Source organism: Saccopteryx bilineata, chromosome 1 (genome assembly GCF_036850765.1).
Source record: "Saccopteryx bilineata isolate mSacBil1 chromosome 1, mSacBil1_pri_phased_curated, whole genome shotgun sequence".
Classification (NCBI taxonomy): domain Eukaryota; kingdom Metazoa; phylum Chordata; class Mammalia; order Chiroptera; family Emballonuridae; genus Saccopteryx; species Saccopteryx bilineata.
In genome coordinates this window covers 19146565-19153752 of record NC_089490.1, presented here as the reverse complement: position 1 = coordinate 19153752, position 7188 = coordinate 19146565, and the positions used below count along the sequence as shown (strand labels likewise).

Below are 7188 nucleotides of genomic sequence, written 5' to 3'. Positions count from 1 at the left end.
AGCAAGAGCTGAGATGAGTGGTTCACACCTCGCAGGGAGCTGGGATCAGTGTAGATGAGCCAGCATGTCACTGAGAAATAGGGCACGGCGTGGGCTGGGACCGGAGAGGTTGGGAGCCAGACACATTGAAAAGTCTGGGCAGCAGAGAGCCACAGAGGGTACCAAGCCTGCCCCCGTAGAGTCCAATTTGTGCTGGGAAATGATGATTTTGGCTGTGGGTAAGGGGGAGGGGCAGGACTGAGGGCTGTTGTGGAGACCCCGTGACAGAACTGGGAGAGTGACTTGAACTACAGGAGCAGTGATGGGGCTCGAAGATGTGTTTCAAAAGGAAAGTCACCCAAAATGTCCAGATGTTGGCTGATTAGCTAAAAGGGTGAAGAACAGAATAGTGACCCATGTTCAGCTCCAGTGCCTCTAGACTAAGTAAGAAGTCCCACCTCCCCTCCACTTAGGGCCCTCCTCTGGGCCTCCTCACAGGGCAAGGAGTCTGAAGGCTCCACTGGGAGCTACCTTCCTTCCAGATCATTCTTCAGATACCCAGGGCCCTGGAATTCTCGTGTGCAGACCCTGTGCAGGCCGCCTCCCCAGGTCCGGCCTCCAGGGTGAAGCATGTCTGTGCTTCCTCACGCTGAGCTGAATGCAGGGGCGTGTAGAAAGCTCGTGCATGTGGATCGGGGTATCCACGTGTGTCTCCTGAAGCTCTTCATGGCTGAAGGTGATGTCGGTGATGGGACGGCAGGGGCTGGGGGGACAGTTTCTCCCTGCCCCGCCCTGTGCAGAACTCCAGGAAGCCTGAGAAATCTAAATTTGAACCTGGCCTTCCAGATCTTTAGAAGGTAGACGTGTCAGCATGGGAGAATAGAACATATTTTATTTAACAGTTTGTTAATTTGATTTATAACTTTTAAATATTTAGACGTATGGAATGTGGGCCTCCATTTGTACTTTTGCCCGATCCAGGAGGGGTGAGTGGAAAACTCCCCAGGGCCCAGATTATGTCTTCTTTGCCTAGTTCACTCTCCCGCCGTGCACCCCGTCCCTGGGCCCCTGGGCCTTGGTAATTTCCACCAACCTGGAAAGAGCATCAGATCCCAGCCCGATAGCGAGAAACGTGGACTTCATGTGGCCCCAGGAGAAAGGCTGGTGAGGCCGCTGCAGAGAGGCCTTTGGGTGGTGTGACCTGGGCAGGGGCTGGGGAGGAAGCCGGCTTCGGCCCGGGGGTGAGGAGCCAGGACCCCAGCCTCTTCAGGATCGAGTGGCCTGGGCTGGTCATTTAACCCTCAGAGCTTCGGTCCTTTTCTTGCAGGACTAGATAATGACAATAATCCCGAATTACCGCTGCCTCACAGGAGGACCCTGGGGGAAGAGGCAGTGAGTGAGTGTTCGCTATTCAACATTGGTTATTACTATCACGTAACATGGCCCTTTGAGGGGATTTTAAGCCAAGCTAAGGGGCAGCTCCTGGCGAATGAAGGAAGGAGTCTGAGTTGGTTTTGGTACCGGATCTTTTTCTTTCCACTTTTTAGAGTTCTCCACCGGGGGCCACACAGAAATCTCTCCCCACTGCCCCCCCCCCCCCAGAGACCCGTCTCCAGGGCTGTCTGATGTTTGGGTAACTCGCCTGTTCTGTCTCTTCCAGTTCTACCTTCGACATCCTCCCATTCCTTGGAACCCTTGCCAAGCAATTCACTTGGATAATCTTGAGGCCCCTACTCACAGGAAAATAGGAACGGGTGAGGATGGGCCCTAACACGTGATCGCCTTCGACCCTTGTAGGAATCCCCGGAGCACTGTTCCGGCCGCTCTGATCCCTGTGCTGCACAGGAAGACACCAAAGCAGAGAGAGGTGAAGCCGCTTGCCCAGGATTTTTCAGTGGATGAGTTACTGAGCCAGGACTAGACCCCAAGAACGTGGGGCTGGAGTCTACTCTCCTTCCGTTGAGGAATCCAGCCCTATTCAGAGCTCCTGTGACCCTCCTGCTTCATGGAGTTCAGCCCTGCTGGCGACATAGCCCGGTCCCAAAGGGTGCCTTCCATGGGGACACTGCAGGCACTCAGCAGGATGAGGGTGGGTTGATGGTCTGGTTTGTGGCGGGGAGGGAGAGGGAGTTCCTTTGGTTTCCATCAGATTATAGCTGAGGGCCTTCCGGGCAAAAACAAACGAACAAACAAACCGAAAGACCGTCTCTGTTCACAGGGGCACGGGCTATGAGTAGTTCTGGAAAGGAAGGCACTTTGAGCGCTGTGAATTCTGAGGCAGAGCTTCTTCGGCCGGGTGGGTTCCCGTCGTGGAGGGGATTCTCTCGGGACAAGCAGCTGCTCCTCCCCCACCCCACCCCTGCCTCAGCCCCACAGCCTGCCTCTACTGGGGACCACAGACAACTATGACACAGGTTCCAGACGCAGCTGCCCGACTCAGGGAGCGAAAGCCCAGCCCGGGATACTCGGCCATGGCTCGTTGAGGGGACACAGAGAAGTTGGATTCTGCCCCCCCCCCCCGCCCGGAGCTTACAGTCTCCCGGGAAGATGGACCCATGCACCAGGGGACATCGTGTGGGAAGAACATCAGCCGAGGCCTGCCCTTTGGCCCTGCAGCCAGCTCGCCCTGTGACCTTGGGCATGTCAGTCACTTACCCCCTCTGATTTGGGTTCCACGTCCATAAAATGAGGAAGTTAGGCTTGATCACCGGATGACATCTTGCAGTTTTTCTCTGAACAATGGGATCTGCACGTCTAATGAAATCCAAACCAGGACTCGGCCACAGAAAGTAGGGCTGCTCTGCTTCTGAGAGGCGGGGAGCCCACATGCGCCGGCTTCCTCTGCTTTGCAGATCATTTCTAAGGGCAGCTCCACGTGTCTCCGATTGGTAGGCCTGAACCACGTTGAAAGAGCTCGGGACGGGCCTCCTGGAGGAAGTCACGAAGGACTTGAAGGCCAGAGGATTGTGATGTGGGGAGGATGGATGAGGCAGGGTGTGAGAAAAGATGCAGAGACTGGGATGGGAAGGGCATGCACAATCTGTGTTGGCACAGAGCCAGCCCGGCCGGCATGGAGGGTCCTGACCCAGAGAGGAGGCGGAAAGGACCTCAGAGAGGAGTTCCTGGGACCATCCAGGGGCAAAGAGGATTTCTGCAACAACTGGGAACACCAGGCCAGGCTCCTTCCTACAGAAACGTGAGGTGGAGCCCGTGGCGGCGGGGAAGGGAAGGGGGTGGCATCAGGGAAATAGCAATAATCATAATGTCCAGGTAGGAGGGTGTTCAGGGTGCAATGAGTTGAATATACGGAAGGCCTGGAACAGCATCTGAATAGGTGGAGAGCTGTAGGAGCCTTTGTTCAGGCCGAATGGGCCCCAAGGTTGCCAGAGCTGTGCGTCCCTGCTGGCTTCTGTCCTAGCACGGGTGGTGATGGCCTAGAATGTCAGCGGCCTCCATGCTCAGCAATTCGGGTGGTTATGAGCTGTGTATGTGCGTGTGTGGGGAGTGTTGTTGCAGGTGTCTTTCGGCCACTCCCTAACACAAAGGGGCACACACACACACACACGCGCGCGCGTGCACACACACACACTTTCCTCCCTCAGTCCCCTCTCTGTTGCTGATTCACTCCTGGCCGTCCCACCCCCTGCTCCAAGACCACACCTTGCTCTCAGCCTCCTCCTTCCCCTTCCCCTTCCCCTGTGCCCCCCGCCCTCCCACTCACCATAAATCTGTAACTCCTAAGTGGGGGTGGGGGTGGGGGTCGGGGGAGCGGTGGTGGGAAACGCAGCAAACCCCAGCTAATTTAAACGGTGATAAATCTCTGTCTATCAGGTTTGTTGTGAGCACAAACATTGCCAAACAAGGGCCCAGATGGCCTGCAGGCCCTCCTCCCCTCGGTCTTCAGAGCTTTAAATGGAAATGGTTGCTTTACACATCTATTTACTACTCGGAGGGGAGGCTTGAGTCCAGAGGTGCTTGGGCAGGAAACAGGGGACGGGCCAGGTGGGAACTCTCTGCAGCCCAGACCTGAGCGGGACTTCCCTGCCCAGTGCCTCTGCCTTCACAGGTCCTGGGGTGCTGGAGACAGATCAAGGTGAGCGCTCGCTGACACAGACTGGTTAGGGGAGGGGAAGGAAGGACCCCGCCACCCCCCCCCCCCACTTGATATTCAGGCCTCAACCTGCTCCAGTTACCAGACACACACCCCTGGGCAGCCAGACCCGGCTCCTCCCTGTTGTTTTCCAAGTTCTTCACCCTCTGCCCAGAACTTTCTCTTCTTCCCATCTGGCCAGTTAAAGCCTACCCTGTCCTTCAAGCCCTAGCCAAGCCCCACCTCCTCCAGGAAGTCTCTCCGCCCTTAGTCCTCATGGACCTTTCTGGGCAGCATTCCTACTGCGCTGGCCCTAGGAACCCTGCGTGGTCATTCCGAGATCGCTGCTTCAGAGGTGGACAGGTCTGGGTGCACAGCCCGGGTTTACCACGAAAGGGAGGGACCTGGGGCGGGTGAACCTGCCAGTCTCAGTTTCTTGCTCTGGAAAATAGGTATCATCGTTTTGGGATCATTGTGAAGTTTAATGAAGTGAGTGCAGAATGTGGTCAGTCAGCAAAGTGAGGGGCACAGTCTCGGGGCCCCAGGCGTGTCAGCATTTACTATTGGTGCCACCCAGACGTGACCGGGCAGCATGCTTCTCTATGCCCAGTCTTCCCATAGAGACATGTGTGTGTGTGTGTGTGTGTGTGTGTGGTGAGGTGGAAGAGGGTTGGTTCTAGTGAGGGTCCCCTGAAAAGAGATTTTGAGACAAGACCTTGAGTACAGACAGTTTATCTGGAAGGTGGTCCCTGGTAGCTGGAGGAGGGGGCATCCCCGAATGAGCCGGAGGGGAAGGGGAACACTTAATGAAGGGTGGTCAATGAGGGCGACACCCGCTGGGCAAGGGGGACTTGCTGGGGGATGTAAGGGCACACCACAGAATGTCCCCCGGAGGGAAGCGGCCAGGGTGTTCCTCCACCCACTCCTCCCCTCGTTAGCTGAGGGCTGTCCCTGGGACTGGAAATCCCCAGCACTTCTGAGCTGCCCTGGGGCCGAGGTCCCTCAGGCCCCGCACTAAAGAAACTGAAAGCTACCTGGGGGGGACGACTCCAGGCTCACTGCGCCTGGCCGTTGCAGCAGCAGATGAACTCAGAGGCAGGCCTAGGGGGCTTGAGGGGAGGCGGCAGGGGCATCCTCTGCTGAGTCCTTCGCTCTGCTATCCCTCCAGCCCTCAGCACAGAGTTCTGCAATCAGTAGGCACCCCCTCATTATTTGGGACCAAAAGAAGTTTGTTCTTCGAACCGGACAAACCTGGATTCTCCCCGCTGCTCAGTTTTGAACTCACTGTGTGATGCTGAGCAAGACACACAACCACGCTGGTCCTCCTCTGTTTCTACTGTAAAACTGGGACATTGCCACCTTCTCTGCTTATCCTGTAGCCCAGTTGTGATGAGTTGGAGCACTCTCTGAGGCAGGGGTCCCCAAACTACGACCCCGCGGGCTGCATGCGGCCCCCTGAGGCCATTTATCCGGCCCTCCGCTGCACTTCTGGAAGGGGCACCTCTTTCATTGGTGGTCAGTGAGAGGAGCATAGTTCCCATTGAAATACTGGTCAGTTTGTTGATTTAAATTTACTTGTTCTTTATTTTAAATATTGTATTTGTTTCCGTTTTGTTTTTTTACTTTAAAATAAGATATGTGCAGTGTGCACTGTGCATAGGGATTTGTTCATAGTTTTTTTTATAGTCCGGCCCTCCAACAGCCTGAGGGAGTGTGAACTGGCCCCCTGTGTAAAAAGTTTGGGGACCCCTGCTCTGAGGGGTGCTCAGGGCAGGTAAGGTGTGGCTTGTGATGATGGGGTTGGGGGTGGTGGTTTCCCTATCCAGGCGTCATCCAAGTGAGAGGTGCCTGGTGACATGCTAGTTACCACATCCACCAAGCCTGGCACACCCCTGGGTCAGAACACACAAGTGTGTGCCCCTGACCCTCCTGGGATGTCTCCCACCTCTTCCTCTCCCGTGACAACCCCAAAGGTAAAGAAAGCATCAAGAAAGAAAAAAGACCAAAGGCCTTCAAACTGCTGACTCCTCCGTGGAAGGAATCGCACAGGATCTAAGGGAATCAGAGAGGTGGACTGTGCTTCCTTACTTCTAAGTCAGCACTGAGGTTTCCAAGGGCTGGGGAATATAGGAACACTTAGGACAAAAAAATTTTTTTTTAATTTATTCATTTTTTTTAGAGAGGAGAGGGAGAGACAGAGAGAGAGAGAGAGAGAGAGAGAGAGAGAGAGGAGAAACAGAGAGAGAAGGGGGGGGAGCTGGAAGCATCAACTCCCATATGTGCCTTGACTAGGCAAGCCCAGGGTTTCGAACCAGCAACCTCAGCATTTCCAGGTCGACGCTTTATCCACTGCACCACCACAGATCAGGCTCAAGAGTTCTTTTCTTCTTCTTCTCCTTCTCCTTCTCCTTCTCCTTCTTCTTCTTTTCCAGGTGAGATTAGGGGAGATAGAGAGACAGACTCCCACATGTGCCCCCACCGGGATCCACCCAGCACCAATGCTCTGCCCATCTGGGGCTATGTTAGCAACTGAGCTATTTTTAGCACATCAGGTGGAAGCTCCATGGAGCCAGCCTCAGAGCCCAGGGCAGATGCTTGTGAATCAATTGAGCCATGGCTGTGGGAGAGAAAGGGGTGGAGGTGGAGAAGTAGATGGTTGCTTCTCCTGTGTGCCCTGACTGGGAATCAAACCTGGGACATCCATATGCCAGGTTGAGGCTCTACCACTTGGGCCAACGCTCTACCACTGAGTCAGAAGGCCAAGGCCAGGACAGAGATTCTTAACGTGGGGGTTTTGGGATCCCTAGGATGACCATAGACAGACTTTAGGAATTCTTTAATCTCTTGAGAAATACGTGTGAAATACTTTATGTGCGCAAGTAAGCTGTCCTAAGGTGGTGATCTTGAGCTTCCAGAAAATTCTCAAAGAAGTGACTTAGGATAAGTAGATTTGCTCTGCCTCAAATCTCCCATCTCAGAAGGGAGGATACTGAGGCCAAGAGAGGGCATGATGTAGTCACTATCCCCTGGGGGATGGGGGTGGGTGTTGAAGTCTGTTCCCTTAGAAAACAAAACAAGAAAAAAATCAGACCAAAACTGGAAAGAAAAGGAACTTCCTG

At 54.7% G+C, this 7188-nt stretch overlaps 1 long non-coding RNA gene across 1 annotated transcript; it reads right to left on the bottom strand.

Annotated features, from left to right (window-relative positions):
* Positions 1-955: 955 nt before the first annotated feature.
* On the bottom strand, positions 956-4257 carry LOC136319809 (uncharacterized). The gene is made up of 4 exons (XR_010728223.1): positions 4184-4257; positions 2635-2907; positions 1718-1816; positions 956-1356 (listed from the first exon to the last, which is right to left on the bottom strand). It is a non-coding gene; the product is annotated as an uncharacterized lncRNA (long non-coding RNA).
* Positions 4258-7188: the final 2931 nt, after the last annotated feature.